Raw genomic sequence first — 15,800 nt, forward strand, 5'->3', positions numbered from 1 at the left:
AAGCTGTGTTAGCTGACAATGCTCAGTTCTGTAAGTCCGTCTCTCTCACCAACAGAAGTTGGTCCAATCAAAGATATTATCTCATCCGCCTTCTCTCTCCAATTCTGCCAGGGAATTTCGATCCTTACGCGTAAACAATGCCCTTTAAAGTGATTAAGCGCCTCTTCTGACTTGGAACTACTAGTTATGCTAAAACCACAAAATTATGACAGAGTTTAAGACACATCTTTGCTAGGCTCCAGAGTTGCCAGACTCTCTAGTTTATCACATACTTGGGTGAGAAAGGAGCTACCGACAGGTATAATGAGGCAATCCATTTAAATCCCTACCAGTGGCAGTTCAAAAGGATTTATAATAGAGCCAGATTTTCAGCTTGGGAGCAATCAATGGGAAACCACAGGGATGAGTTCAAAGCTCTGGAAGCTAATGAAAGGATTCAACTGATCCAAGCACTGATTGGTTGCTAGAGTAATATATTTAGATCAAGCAGCCAACCAGTGCCTACTTATTTTGAGCTGTTTGTTCTTGCCAGTTAAGTCACATTTTAACATTGGTCACAAATAGTATTATTGTTATTGCCTTTATGCCTCCACCATGTTACACAGCTCCATGGTTAACAAGATTATGAAGTACACTATGCTATAGTAAAGTGACAGAACTTTGTTAGGCCTGACAAGAAATCACTGTCATTTGATTGGTTAGTATTATATTGGACTTGTACTTTCATGGCTTTTCAAGATAATTATACACTGCTTACATTTTTGATCTGAACTCTCCTGATCATGACTTGGAATTTCATATTGCATCCTAATGCAGAAAGTGTCCAGACAGTACCAGGAAAGCTTTCCTCTGCTTCGTGAGAGAAAAGAAACAAAGAAACCCGAGTGCAATATGTTATTTTGGTGGATGCTTACATGCACTAGACTAGAGGCGAAGCGGCATTGGCTGCCTCTTTCCAACCTTTGTTTATATTACTGTGGATATTTAATCTAGTTCTTGTACCAATCATATTGTGCAACAACCAAATCATCATCTCTCTCCTCTACCCTTTGTTCCCTCCCACAAAGCAATTGCACCATCCAGCATCATCTACCAGAAAACACTATATTTTGAAAGAATGAGCAGGAGAAAACAACATTGCTTATCAACCTCACAGGCAGGAATTTAAATACAGAAAAACTCGGTGTGTAGTAAAATTGTACCAAACACAAACAAGTGGAACAGCTAATGTATAAAACATCTTCAGGAAAGTACAAAAATTCAGAGCACTTTCTTCCAACAAGGTTATAACATTCAAGTACTCAGCATGTTGTTAGTTAGGTCTCTTCTGTGGGCTTGTTCATGATCTATAGAAAGATGCTTGACCTTGTATTAATGAGTACAGTTCTCAACATGCTATGGGCCTAATGTGTAATAAGAATCCACAAACAAGGCTCAACATGAAATAGCAAAGGAAGACGCTTGAAATTATGTAAGACTCCCTTTTCTTGAATGTGGATAAAATTGCCTTTATAGAAAATGTTATCTTCTGTATTTTTGATGCTAGGAGTCTAATGCTATGGTAAGTATCCGACAAAAACAGAAGGATAACCAACAGGTTTGTGTGTGATAGGAAGTAAATTGGGGGCCTAAGACAAGTGGTGTTGCTAACAATAAGGCACCTTTTTTCTAGTGTCTCAGTTGTGACTATGGTATCTGGGTGCAAATGAGAAGTATGCTCATGACCACAACAAAAGAAATTAGAAAAGTAACAGTGTTTATGGGCAGGCTGGGAGACAATATAGGGAACAAAATACATTTTAAACATATATAAAGGCAAAAAATCTTACTGGTTCACTGAATAGGGAGTATATGAATCTTTCTTTACTCACTAAGACATAACAAGAAAGTGCTATACACCTCTACCCCGACATAACACGACCCGATAGAACACAAATTCGGATATAACGCAGTAAAGCAGTGCTGGGGGGTGGGGCTGCACACTCCGGCGGATCAAAGCAAGTTCGATATAATGCGGTTTCACCTAGAATGCGGTAAGATTTTTTGGCTCCCGAGGACAGCGTTATATCGAGGTAGAGGTGTACATTTAAATATAAAAGGAATTAGCTTGAGAATGTGATATTATGATAAAAAGTTGCAAGCTACTGAGAATTAGATTTTTGCGATCAGATTTAGATTTAAAAGAGACAGCATAGATGTGCCAGACACTACCATCGCAATGCAGAAACTCTCATTTAGCTCAATATAAGAATTTTTAAAATACCTACAGAAAATGGCTAATGTGATATTCCCAACAGGAAAGATAATTTGACTTCTCTGTACTGTTTTTTCCCCAGTGGGTTATTTTCTAATGTTTACAGCTAGTATTCATTAGATAACAAGTAGGATTGAGCAGACAAAAATCTAATTTAAACCAAGATATCATTTCCCTCTGTCCTGAACTCACAAAATAGCTTTTTCATATTGGTAAATAAATCAGCTGAGAAACATCTTGATGAACTCCGCTGGAAATACAATCCTTTTCCCCTATGATGATGGATGTAACATGGAAATGGTAAATTTATTTGTAGTGTTCATGGATGGTGTCAGATTCGCAGCACTGGTAACTCAAGTCCTCTCTCCACTTAACAAGTACAGCACAGGAAGTGTTAGCACAATCTTCTTCCCACACCACACTGCCTATATATGCCCCAGTCCTGATGTGGAGGGACAATTTGAAGCAAAGGAAGAGTTAAGTTTCGTCTAACTTGCCAGGTGTCAAAGATGCTGTGGACTCCTGTCCATTAGCGAATGGTCTGAATCTACTCATTCTATTTCAGATCCCAAATAGGTAATGACTTCTGATCCCGGGGCTGGATTCAAAGCAGCGAGCAACTCTGAATTCCAACAACAATGCCTATGCTATTGACTTCAATTTCAGATGTATTTTTAAAATGATTTTTTAATCTGTAGGCTGCTCTGATAGAAGATTCAAAATAAAAGCACACCTTCAAATGCAGTCTTCACCTGATGCAACAGAATCAAAACTAAGTGCAGCCAAGAGTTTATTTGGTTGCCTTCCCAACTTCAAATAAGTCTTTGTTTTATATCCCAATAGATAAAACTCAGAAAATACAATAGCAAAAATTAATTTAAGTACAACTTGGCAGGCACAGTCTCAAAACAAATATCCACAAACCAAACGCTAGGTATATTTATTATAAAGGTGCTTTTTCAGAAAAATAAGCCCAATACACCCTGGGTGAACGATGAGTCAATGTTCAGTTTAGTAATTAATAGCTCTGGATATCAGCTCTTTAAATTAGTAAGGCTTCAAATTATACAGGAGTTTCCATTAAATTAATTTTAACCCACATTTTTTTCAAGAAAAAGACTATTCTATTCACTAGTAACAAACATATTCATATTTGTAAACTCAATTAAATACATCACAAGCCACCATAAAAGAATGCCAGCTTGTTACATTGCTTCATATAGCCTTGAATTTTTTTTCTGAAGCATAGTTCTAGAGTTCACAAGGACTATCAGTACAAGTGAGAGAATCACAAAAAAGATAACTGGAAACAGCTTTGCAAGAAAAAAACAAATCAATACAGTAAAAGACAAAGTACGTTTGGCCCAGTTTAAATGGCAGGTCTTTTCTAACCATGAATAAAAGTAATTCAAACAAACATTTTCCCACTGGCCAAGGTTCAGTTAAAAGAATTATAAAAGGCCCAATCCTACAAAACTAACTGCTAGGAGTAGTCCCATTTACATCAGTGGGACTAACTCCCAATTGCCAGCACCCTGCCCAACAAGGTTTGAAGGACTGGGTCTAAATGCTAGTGATGCACGTTACATCTGTTGGGGGATGGGAATTCATGTAGAAAATTTTAACTCGGTGGAAAACAGAAAATATTTTACCAAACCTCCAACATTTTCTATTCCAGAGGTTCTCAAACTGTGGTGCACGAGCTCCATTCAGATGGTCTGCGGATAGTTCTCTCTAAGGTGCGTGCCTGGGCGGCTGCACACGAGACAATGAAGGGCCACCCACCTAGTTAGTGGAGTCGCACAGGCATGGCTCCACTAATTAGGTGCCTGAACCCTGGAGAAGACGCACATGTAAGGTGAGATGGGGGCCTTTGGGTGAATGGGGGTAGGTGGGAGGGGGCGGTGGGGTGAGAAGAGGGGGTGGGGAGAATTTGGGATATGCAGGGCTGCAGCAGCCAGAGAAAGAGGCGACTTTCCCCAACTCCAGAGCTGCGGCTGCCAGGGAGAGATGGCCTCCTTCCCAGTCTCAGCTCTGGGGCTGCTGTGGCGGGGGCGAGAGGGCACATCCATTGCATTAGAAAGGTAAGACTACTGATAATAAAATACAAGTTGTGTGCTTTTATTTGTAGAACAAAAAATTTAATTAAGGTTTTTTTATGTGGCGCTTTTATCCAAAGTGCTTTACAATAGTTAGCTAACAGTACAAAAATTTGGAAAGATCATTAAGTGGTCTGCCGAGACCCTCAGCAATTTTCAAGTGGTCCACGAAAAAAAAAGTTTGAGAGCCACTGTTCTATTCAGATATACTGCTGCGGTGCCTCATGAAAATTGTAGTTCAGGTCCCTCAAGCCCCTATTCTACTCTATGGGCAGGGCTCCCCAGACAGACTAATTCCCATGTTGCACCATGGTCTTCCCTTTTGCTGAGTCGCCATGATGCATGAGTCTGACTGGAGTCCGTTATGGAGATGTAGTTCAGCTGGGAAAACCCAACCCAGAGAGGAGAATGACAGAGACAGACACTAAACTTCAACCACAAGGAGGCAACACTTTAAATCAAAAATTTTCAAATAAAAAAATTTCTGGTTTTACACAGTTGTATTTTTGACAAATTTTCTGTGGAATGTGGATACTTCTTTCAAAAACAAAATTAAAAATAATCACTGTCAAAAACCCCATTTTTCATCAAAAACAGTGTTGACAGTAAAGCAGCTTAATGAACATCTTAGCAATGTATATAACATACGTTTTTTGCTACTGGAACCCTTGTGACCTATATGACATAATAAATCAAGTCTACAACTCTAGACTTTGTGAAGGTTGGTATTATATACAGAAAGATCTTGCTAATTTACGCTAGGGTCACAGACACAACCAATGACTCAATTAGTAAGTTAAGTGCACTATCACAATGGAAATGCTAATATATACTGCTTCACCAAAAGTACTCATTTATTTTATCAATTGTACCTCAATGTTTATTTTAGAAAGCAATTATTTATAACATGCTAGTAAGTTTACTGTAGTATATTTTGTAAAATAACAAAATCCTAGCAACGCAAGACTCATTACAGCATCTGCTATTTAATCTTTCCTGAGGGCCAGGGGAGACATGGACTCCCAATTTTTGTGCAGATTATAAACTGCAGATCTGACGTGTTGGTTGCATGTTTTTAGAGCTCTTCTACTTATGACAAATTACAAGCTAGCATCTCACCTCCACAATATATGTTTGCACAGGGGTCCCTGGCATTCACATGAAGCTCCACTGATCTACCAGGACTTTGCCTGTGTAGACTTAACGGGGGTCTAAACGTGCATCCAAAATCATTACCTGGCCAATTGTGGAAAAGGGCAGGAAAGCTACTGAGATATGGTAAGGCAACACATACACAAGAACACAAGAACTCTACTTATGGGAGCTGGTCCCCCCAATGCACTCCCCAACATCCTTTTTTCAGAAAAGTTTAGTCAGCATCTCTATTTTCAGCATGTTGCTTAGAAGCTGCTCTCTTTGCTTGTTTGAAATGGTCTTTCATCTCAAAACAAATCCATAGTGTTTTGCATGCTAAGGTTTTTTAAAAAAGTTTTTCCTATTGAACATGTCTGAATTAAAATCCTACCCTCCTCTTGGAAGCACAGAAGAAAACAGGGTGGACAAAGCAAGGGTTCGGACACTCAGACACCATGATGAGGAGATAAGAATATTTACAAAAATATTATTTAAAAATCAATGTATACATACCATGGTAACACCCATCACCTTAAACAAGATCAGCCCCACTGTGCTAGGCTCTGTAAAGATATACAGGAAGACAGAGGGTGAGATTCTCTCAGCCCCTATACGCTGGGTTAAGGGGTTGGGAAGACAAAGCCCTGGATCTGGCCTAGGGAGAATCCCTATGGAATGCCCACTCCTTCAATACTGCGTGCAGGTCTGGGTTGCCCCATCTCAAAAAAGACGTATTAGAATTGGAAAAGGTACAAAAAGGGGCAACAAATGTTTAGGGGTATGGAACAGCTTCCATCTGAAGGGCCAATTACAAAAAATGGGACTGTTCAGTTTAGAAAAGAGATGGCTGAAGGGGGGATATCAGAGGTCTGTAAAATCAAGAATGGTGTAGCCATTTCTGTACCTCTTCACATAACACACGAATCAGGGGCCACCCAATGAAATTAAATCAGCAGCATGTTTAAAACAAACATAAGAAAGTACTTCTTCACACAACACACAGTCAACCTGTGGAACTCTCTGCCACGGGATTTTGGCCAAAAGTAAAACTGGGTTAAAAAAACAATCAAATAAGCTCATGGAGGGTAAGTCCATCAATGGCTATTAGCCAAGATGGTCATGGATGCAAATACATGCTCTGACTGCCAGAAGCTGGGACTGGACAACAGGAGATGGATCACTTGATAACTACCCTGTTCTATTCATTCTCTCTGAAGTATCCAGCACCAGCCTCTGTCAGAAGATAGGATACTGGCTATATGGACCATTGGTCTGACCCAGTATGGCCATTCTTATGTTCTTAACTGAGTAATACAACTACTGTCTGTTTTCCAAGACTCCCCTTGCAAATTTCAGTATTGGGGACATACTAGGGGTAGGGCTGGGGCTGGAAGGGTGTCAATTTCAAGGGAGTCTAGCTGCACTTTCTGGGCAGCACTGCTGCTCATTGGCAGCAGAGGAAAAGTTGCCTAACACACCAGGGACTGCTCCAGTCCTGGAGGAGCCCAGAATTGTCCCTGGGGTTAAAGTTCTGTGAGGTATCTCATAGGACCCAGAGTCCTTGCCCTGAAGAGCTTACAATCTTAATATTGCTGATGTTCAGAACTTCTATGTAAGCCATTTACCATTTCACAAAATAGATCTCTTCTGCATGTCAGGAGTCCAGTTTCACTGGATATTTCATGAGAAATTAGGATTACTATAATTATTATAAATGTAATAAATCTAACAATTGCCTATACGAAATTCTTTGCCAATTCTATCTAATAGTGACATTTCTTTTAATGTAAAATCAAATCTTTGTGAGTGGACAAGAAAGCCTAGCTGCAAAACATTTTGGGGAACAGGAGTTCCTTTATTCAAAATGCCTGAGAAGCCACTTGAGGATAATAATTTACAAAAGATTTCAGAAATTATTCAACAATACATTTTTCCTGCTGCCAATGAACCTAACAAGGCATGTAGTTCACAAATGAACTGCTTAAATTATTTCTGAATGAGTTTTTGTTAATGTATTCCGACTAAATGAATTCTTCTTGCCTTCTCTGAATAGTAGAGATATATTTTTGATACATAGGAGATACACACTACGTACATATCCCTATAAGATATGCTCCTGGTAAAGAGGTCAGAGAGATAACTGTTTGTGGCTGGATTATGAAATGGTCTGGATAACTTTGTGACTATAATGTTTTAGCTACAAGTGTGAAGATCAACACATCAAATGTCATGCTTCGGGGCATAAAGCTGATCACCACAGGGGTCTGGAAGGAATTCCTCAATCCCTATGAGCAACACTGCATAGCATTTGGAACCATTTTTATCTCCCCCTTAAGGTTCTGATAGTGGCTTTGCCAGAAACAGACTACCAGGTATGATCATTGTTCTGTGCTGTTATTGCCTATGTGGGGCACATACTCTGGAGTAGCCTGGCTGGCCACTGGAGGTCACCATTTCTCTAGAGAAATATCAGATAGAAAATCAACACTCAAAACTCCCTTTGGAAGAGACCTGATGACACTACCTGAAAAACTCTGGAAAAAATCACATCATTTTGTTTTCATGAAAAACATCCACAGAGAAGATAAATAATAATAATAAAACGACAGATTGGCAGAATTATTTCTAAACTTGTAGTTTTCCCAGGAAGATTCAGAGCAACTCTCTAAAAAGTTGCATTTTTATACGGATGACATTTCACTTGATATAAACCTATAAGTTATATAGATGTCCATGCTTCAGGTGATTAGCCAACAAGCAGATGCCTGTGCTTCGGAAGACACGAGCAGGCTCTCTCATATAGTCCATTTCACACTAATCCAAACTGGGCACTATTGAATACAGGCTACTAGATCAGATGGACCACTAGTCTGATGCAGCACAACAATTCCCGTGTTTCTAAAAGGGGCTTGAGACCTGGCATATGGAAAATCCAGCAACCTCTATTAACTTGCAAGCATTTCAGTTCAGTTCTAGAAGAATCATAGAATATCAGGGTTGGAAGGGACCTCAGGAGGTCATCTAGTCCAACCCCCTGCTCAATGCAAGACCAATCCCCAGACAGATTTTTACTCCAGATCCCTAAATGGCCCCCTCAAGGATTGAACTCTCAATCCTGGGTTTAGCAGGCCAATGCTCAAACCACTGAGCTATCCCTCCCCCCAGTTCTTTGCAGTGTAGATCTGTTGGTTGTTGCCTACCCCCTTCTCTTTTAAGGCTCAACTGTCTTGCATGTTTGTTTGCCTGTCCTTCATGAATGGCTCATTTCTACAGAGTTAGCTGGATTATCATGTGATAGCCTGTAGTATATTAATGGGTTGGTTCTGAGATCTGGAGAGGCAGGTACACACAGGCCTACTTCTAACTCTGACCTGTACACGGTCATGATCACTATCACACACGTAATTACTGCTCAAAAGAAAAAAAAAACACACCACATACAGTGATTAATCTGTCTTGGCCCCTTATACTTGTTTGGCATGCATTTCATTCTTCAATATCCTTAGGAAAACAATCTAATCTAAGGCCTGGTCCACACTAACCCCCACTTCGAACTAAGATTCGCAACTTCAGCTACGTGAATAACGTAGCTGAAGTCGAAGTACCTTAGTTCGAACTTACCGCGGGTCCAGACGCAGCAGGCAGGCTCCCCCGTCGATGCCGCGTACTCCTCTCACCGAGCAGGAGTACCGGCGTCGCCGGGGAGCACTTCCGGGATCGATTTATCGCGTCTAGACAAGACGCGATAAATTGATCCCAGAAGATCGATTGCTTACCGCTGGACCCAGAGGTAAGTATAGACCTACCCTAAGATGGATACAACTAGTTTTTAGCATGCAAAGAGAGAAGGTAGAGAGTTTGCAGGATAAACTTCAGAAAAAGGCTAAACTATTTCCTTGTCATTGGTTTGGAAGGTTATACTTTGGATTGGCAGAATCTGATTTTTATCAATTTTTAACTATTTGTATTTTTACAGCTGTGGTGAGTAGGGTTGGGATTAGGCCAATGCTGAGAGCAGGGTGCAGCCGAGGGGCCCAATGAACCATGGTGCAAGGGAGGCTGTGGTTGTCATGGCCTTGCAGAGCAGAGACCCCTCAGCCAGGACTGAAAGGAGGACGACGTGCTCCTGGGAACAGGGGAGGCCACCCTGCTGCTGAACAGTTCCTGCCTCAGGACAGCTCTCACACTCCTGGCACATCAGTAGCGTGAGTGGGTCCATGACACTGGAGGTGCAGAGGAGACTCTGCACAGCCGTGGGGCCAATGACACCTGATCCCTGAAGGCACAAGGTGCAGGGAAGGCTGGGGTAGAGGTGGGGCACAGCAGAAACTCCTGGGGAGGGCTGTGGGGGAGGCCACCCTGCTGCTGAAGGGCTCCTGCTCGGGAACAGAGCTATTCAGCAGCAGGGACCACTCCCACCTCACAGTCCTGGCCAAGGGCCTCTGCTTTGCAGAGCCAGGACTACAGTCTTCCCAGCACCTTGTGCCTGCAGGACTTGGGCGTCACCAGCCCCACTCATTCCCCAGCCAGTAATGGGGGAGCCATCCTGGGCAGGAACTCCCATGACAACAGATTTGCAGGGGGTTCCCGGCATGGCTGTAGGGCCAGTGACATCCAACCCCTGCCTGAGCAAGGCGTGGGAAAGGCTGTGGTTCTGGCGAGGAAGAGCACAGACCCCCGGTACTCCCAGCTGGGGAAAGAGAGACAATGGGTCCGTGACAGTGGGACTGCAGACTGCTCCCTGCACTGCTGCAGGACTATTCAGTAGTAGCATGGCCCCACACACAGCTTGTCCTCTTCCTCCTTGCAGTCCTGGCCAAGGGTCTCTGCTCGGCCCCATTAGGACCTGCAGGGATCAAGTGTCACCACTGTCATGGGCCTTCTCCCTCACTCCTCTGACAGCAGGGCTGCTGAGGACTCCCTACACAGATGCAGGGCTAGTGACACGCAATCCCTGCAAGCATGCCCACTGTTAGTGATGGCTGAAATAAGTGTGTTCTCCCCCCCCCCATCAGTTGAAATTGATATTTATTGATAGTTATTGATTGAATTTGAATCCTGCCAAGCATAGTTACACTTGCTACAGCTCCAAGCCCACAAAAGCCTGCCTGCCTCCTCTCAGTGGTGTCAGTCTTCATTGTGGCTAAATGCATTCTATATGCATCCGAAGAAGTGGACTGTAGTCCACGAAAGCTTATGCTCTAATAAATTTGTTAGTCTCTAAGGTGCCACAAGTACTCCTGTTCTTCTTTTTGCGGATACAGACTAACACGGCTGCTACTCTGAAACCTGTCATTGTGGCTAAAGGCATTTTGCACCTTGGGTTAACAAGTAGTTTAAGATGGATGAGAGCCATGGAACGAATTGGGGCAGATATAAGGGAGTGGGAGAGAAAATGATGGCGTGTGTCCATACACCGTGAGCAATCATGTTTTCCAAATACTTTGGGGATCTATGTAAGAGTCTATTAACTAAAAAAATATTACTGTAGGTGTCTAGTTTACTTGACTCCCATGTTTTACAAGTCACCAGAAAATAAATTCAGTAAAAACGGATAGCACAAATAAAGACATGAATTGCATACTCTAACAATAATTAAATGAAAAATAACTCCAATACCTTTTGACAAACCACCTCAATTAGGGACCTACCTTTCTGTTATAACTTACACCTAGTGTAAAATTCCTTCTTTAGGGTGTTCACATCTGGATCCAATTAATCATCTACTACTTGCAATTACAAATTTTTTTATAAAATATATTTTTACAAGGATTGATGTTAGTTAAAATTTAGCCATCTGTTTAGCTGCAATTTAACATTTTATTGTCTATTAAACCAAGACATATGAGGATTAAAATGATGGATGTTACTTAACGTCAGTAAGACGATGAGCTGTTGTGATGACTCAATTCGCTAACACAATATTATATGGCAACAATTCCAGTGCCTGAAACCCTCAAAAGTGACACCTAAATCTAAAGATTCTGAATCTTGTTTAATGTTATGACACAAGGTTACATATGTCGTTAGGCTTCTTTCAAACAGTGAGGAAGAAAGATTTTCCTTCCTGGTGCCATGAGAGTCCATCACTCAGGGCAGCTTTATTACAGTAAATAGCCAACTTCAGAAGTTCTGTGTTTTCCTGATAATGGTTCTCCAGCAGGGCTGAATATTGTTTGCTGCATTTCCTTGAGTTAACAGGAATAGAGGCAGAAAGTAAATCCAAGGAAAAACGGAAACAACAAATGATTTTAAGATGAGAAGTCTGGCTCAGACTTGCTAAGGATCCCCCTGAACTTTTACCCAGTTTTAGAAGCTGATCTGAACCTATATCTTGTGTGGTTATGAAATACTCAGGAGAGGGTTTTCCCCCACTTCAGGTTTCTGACACTAGACACAGAAGTCTTCAGCTAAAAGACCCTAGTCAAACCATTCCCCACCAATCTTCCATCCCCCAAGACACCTGTTATATATGCATAACATATAAAATGTTGGTTTAACTACTTAAAACAGAAGTTTATTCAAACTGAAAGGTTCAAGACTTCATTGAGATTCTTTTAAGATCAGTTTTAGGACAACAATTGTGGGGATTTGTGTGTTTATTTTATGTTGAAAAATAGAGCAACTCAATTTTCTAACCTTTCAGAGTTAAATTTATTTCTGTTGTAAAACAAAAGTCAGCTAGTGACTTGTAATGGACAGTGTAAAATAACTCTATAAATTCAAGTTGAAAACATTCTTTGGAGATTAATGTCAAAATACCCAAATAAAACATCTTGTTTTGTCAAGCAATGGAAACCATTACAATGAATATGCAGCATTTAACTATAGAGATCAACAAGGAATACACACATTTTATGTTGTATTTTTCCTAATTTAGTTCAGGGATCTTTCAAGGCTGAAAGGTTCTCTCATAGCACTTGAATGCTCCTCCCCTCCGCCTCCCAAAAAGTTAATGGGGCATCCTTTCTTCTCTTTCTGATTTTAATAGCACTTCTCTGCTCTTTGAGAGGAGACTATATCCTAACATATCAATGTACTTAATTGTATTATACACCATAAACTCTGTTGCAGTAATAACTATGATTTTCATACCCAATTAAATTTTTCAGGGCTTTGCCTATATATTGTAGTGCTTTGAAAGAGCTGCAAAAGTCTTGATAGAGTTATTACAGTAAGGACTACACCTGTAATAAAAAGACATGATTCTGAAATCAATATACAGACTAAGACTGCTCACACAACAATACTTGGGAATTGTGGGAGGGTAGTATTATTTAGCAGTAAGGGATGTGTTACATGAAAGTCTGTAATTATGCCAACTGGAATGCAACAACATTTCTACAGTACTTGAGATTTAGGGTGCACTGGTCTGTAACTTAAAAGAATCGCTGTCACATAGTTCGGGCCAAAATCTGACCTATTAAAATGGTTATAACCCAGTTCCTGACCTTTAGATTCTAAATACCTTTTATTTTCTTCTAAATTTACCAAAGAAGGACCCATACTCTGTGTGTGCATGCACACGTCCATCCACCCATCACTGGTTTGATAGTAACAGTTGAATATACTGCTAGAGCTAAGCAGATTATCACTGAGCATGATTATTTATTATTTGTATTACCATACCCTAAGAGCCCTGGGCTTGGACCAGGACCCCATTGTCCGAGGTGCTGTACAAACAAGAACAAAAAGACGGTCCCTGCCCCAGAGAGCTTACAATTTAAGTATAAAACAAGAGACAACAGATGGAGTGCAAGGAAACAGTACGACAATATTGGTCAGTATGATAGGGCGTGGTCTCAGCACACCAGCAGCCTAGCTATTAAACTTTTTGTAGACATCACAGAAAAGGAAAGTTTTAAGAAGGGAAGTTTGGAAGAAAGAAAGTCTGTTAGGTTTGAGGATGGTTATGGGGCGCCCCACCCAAGAGTGAGGGGCAGGAGAGAATACAAAGGTGCTTGTTTGGAAATTTAACATGTGGATGACAGAGATAGGAATCAACAGGCCACGAACGTGAGGGCAGGTAGTTTAGGTTTATACAGTGGAGGGATGCAAAGAGAGGGGAGACATGGTCAAAGTGATGGGCTAGGAAAATTATTTTTGCAGCAGCATTCTGAATGGATATTAGATGATGCTGAAAGAGTAAAAATTGAACTCTATTTTTAGGATGATATTACATCCATTGGAGTATGAAAGAGCAAAAGTCTACTTTGAAAAGTAGGTGGCAGTGTTGCAGCCTTTAATTTGAGGAACTGAGGAATCAGTTGCCACAAAATGCATTTGAATCAGGTTTATCAGCTCCCTTAGGAATCTCAGGGAGGAATATATATAATTCACTGAGCTAACTTAAGGCTGAAATCAGCTTGCTTTCTGAAAGTTACAATCTTTTCTGACATGTGTCCCCCATGTGTGTCTTTTCTGATCTATCTTTTTATGCCTCTCTATTTACAGTCACAGAGGCAAAGACTTAATTTATTAAAGACAACATTTCAGTAGGTTTGTTGCCCTACAACTCCATGAAATCCCTCTAGGAATTTTCCTGACTCCAGTTCTGTTGCACTACCTGCTTTCACATATGTATTCTCCTGACTGCTGAGGTAATTTTTCTTTTTAGTTTTGTTTCTTTGTAAATTCTGGGAAGTAAGCTCATAATACATAGCAAGAGAAAGCTTTGAAGTACAATCTTCCCAGCAATGACTTTCACAGATAGTTATTCTCTGCATTAGGCAGATCACAGCTCTATGCTCCCTCTCTGCTGTCTGAGTCTTTTTTTAAAAGACACAAACATTCGATATATTGTTTTGTCAATATCTTCTTTTAAGTGAAAGGTTAGTTACTTCTTCATTAACTCAACACTCTTCAAACTGCTCTATTTAAAAAATGTTTAACCAGAGCACCTTTGTATGTACATCACACATAAATATGATGTTCCTTCTCACTGCAGATCAGTGTCATTTGCACCTTGCTACCAAAGATCTTGCTGTAATTTTTTCTCCTTCTTATCCAATTGCATTGTTTACTTTGGGCCAGATTTTCAAAGGTATTTCGTTTCAGACAGGTGCACAGTGGGATGCTAAAATGCACTTAAGCAGCGTAAGGGCCTAACTCCTATTGAAGTCAATGGCCTTTTGTACAAAATGCAAGTCCTTTTTTTTCCTTTGAAGTGGACATTCCTAAGAATTCTTAACCTGTCTGGAAGCAATCTTTCCATGTTACCTGGAACTGCTCTTGATGTACTCTATTTTCCAAGACTATATTTTTCACTTCCTTCCAGTTTCATTCCCACAATAACTTTGCTTCTCACTGAATCACTGATCATTGCTTAGGTTGAACTTATTGACAGTCTCCATATCTTTGATTATATAGGGTTAGTATGTTTACTTCTCAGACCACACATTAAACTATCAGCCAACTTGGTCTGATCATCTGGAAGTCAGCACAACCATAAATGGGCCAAGTTCAGACCTAGCTGTGAATGGACAAAACTCTCAGTGTATTAATAAAATATTCATATGCTGGTCTCCATTATAGTCCCCCCCCCCCCCCCCCAAATGCATTTTGCATGCAATTAATTTTGTCAGACATATTGCTCTTTATCTGAATCTTCATTCTAGGTCCACCTCCATTGTATCTCTGCACAGCTGAGCAGTGACATCAACCACAATTTTGTAGTATTGCTTTTATCATGCAAGACATAATGCAAGAAACACGGAGATTTGGAATATAAATGGATTTTCCCTTATATAGCTGAAAACATTTGGTAAGTGTTCTAAAAGAATTAGGAAAGCTGTCTTACTAGGTTCCAGAATGTTACTGCCTCATTTCATGCACAGCAACATCCCAATACTGAAATTATCCATAGGTTAGATCCCTATTGTATAACACATCCCTCATGCAAAAAAACATCAAAATTAAAAGGTACTGAGCACCCTTGCTTCCAATGAAGTGATTGGGGGAGGCTCAATACCTTTCAAAATCAGGCCATTAAGTTTAAAAGTCACTGAAAAGTGTCTTTACCTTTATTACTTACACCTTAGATTGCGAACACTGAAAAGATATTTAGAATCTGTCTCCTTTCACTATCTATATATTATGTTTATTTTTCACACTTCACTCAGGCTGGACCCTGGCAATAAATAGTTTGTCAATTTTACCCTCTGGTTGTGTTGTGTAAGGCTTTGTGTTTCAGGGTAAATTATACTTAGAAATGTTTAAAGTAAATCTCCCCCTTACCACTTTTAATCCAGAAGAAGATTCACTAAATTTAAAAAATAATAAAAATATTTATATTAGGCTTTTATTTATTCACT

General features: G+C 40.3%; 1 protein-coding gene across 11 annotated transcripts in view; it reads right to left on the reverse strand.

Annotated features, from left to right (window-relative positions):
* PRKCZ (protein kinase C zeta) overlaps positions 1–15,800 on the reverse strand; it is a 168,304-nt gene that overhangs the window by 8,777 nt on the left and 143,727 nt on the right. The window contains exon 18 of one of the 11 annotated variants that reach the window (XR_010594238.1): positions 6,001–6,050. The exons of the other annotated variants lie outside the window; for them this stretch is intronic. The gene's annotated coding sequence lies outside the window, so the exon portion shown is untranslated. The remainder of the gene's footprint in view (positions 1–6,000; positions 6,051–15,800) is intronic. 11 annotated transcript variants of the gene reach the window in all.

Source organism: Chrysemys picta, chromosome 21 (genome assembly GCF_011386835.1).
Source record: "Chrysemys picta bellii isolate R12L10 chromosome 21, ASM1138683v2, whole genome shotgun sequence".
NCBI classification, from domain to species: domain Eukaryota; kingdom Metazoa; phylum Chordata; order Testudines; family Emydidae; genus Chrysemys; species Chrysemys picta.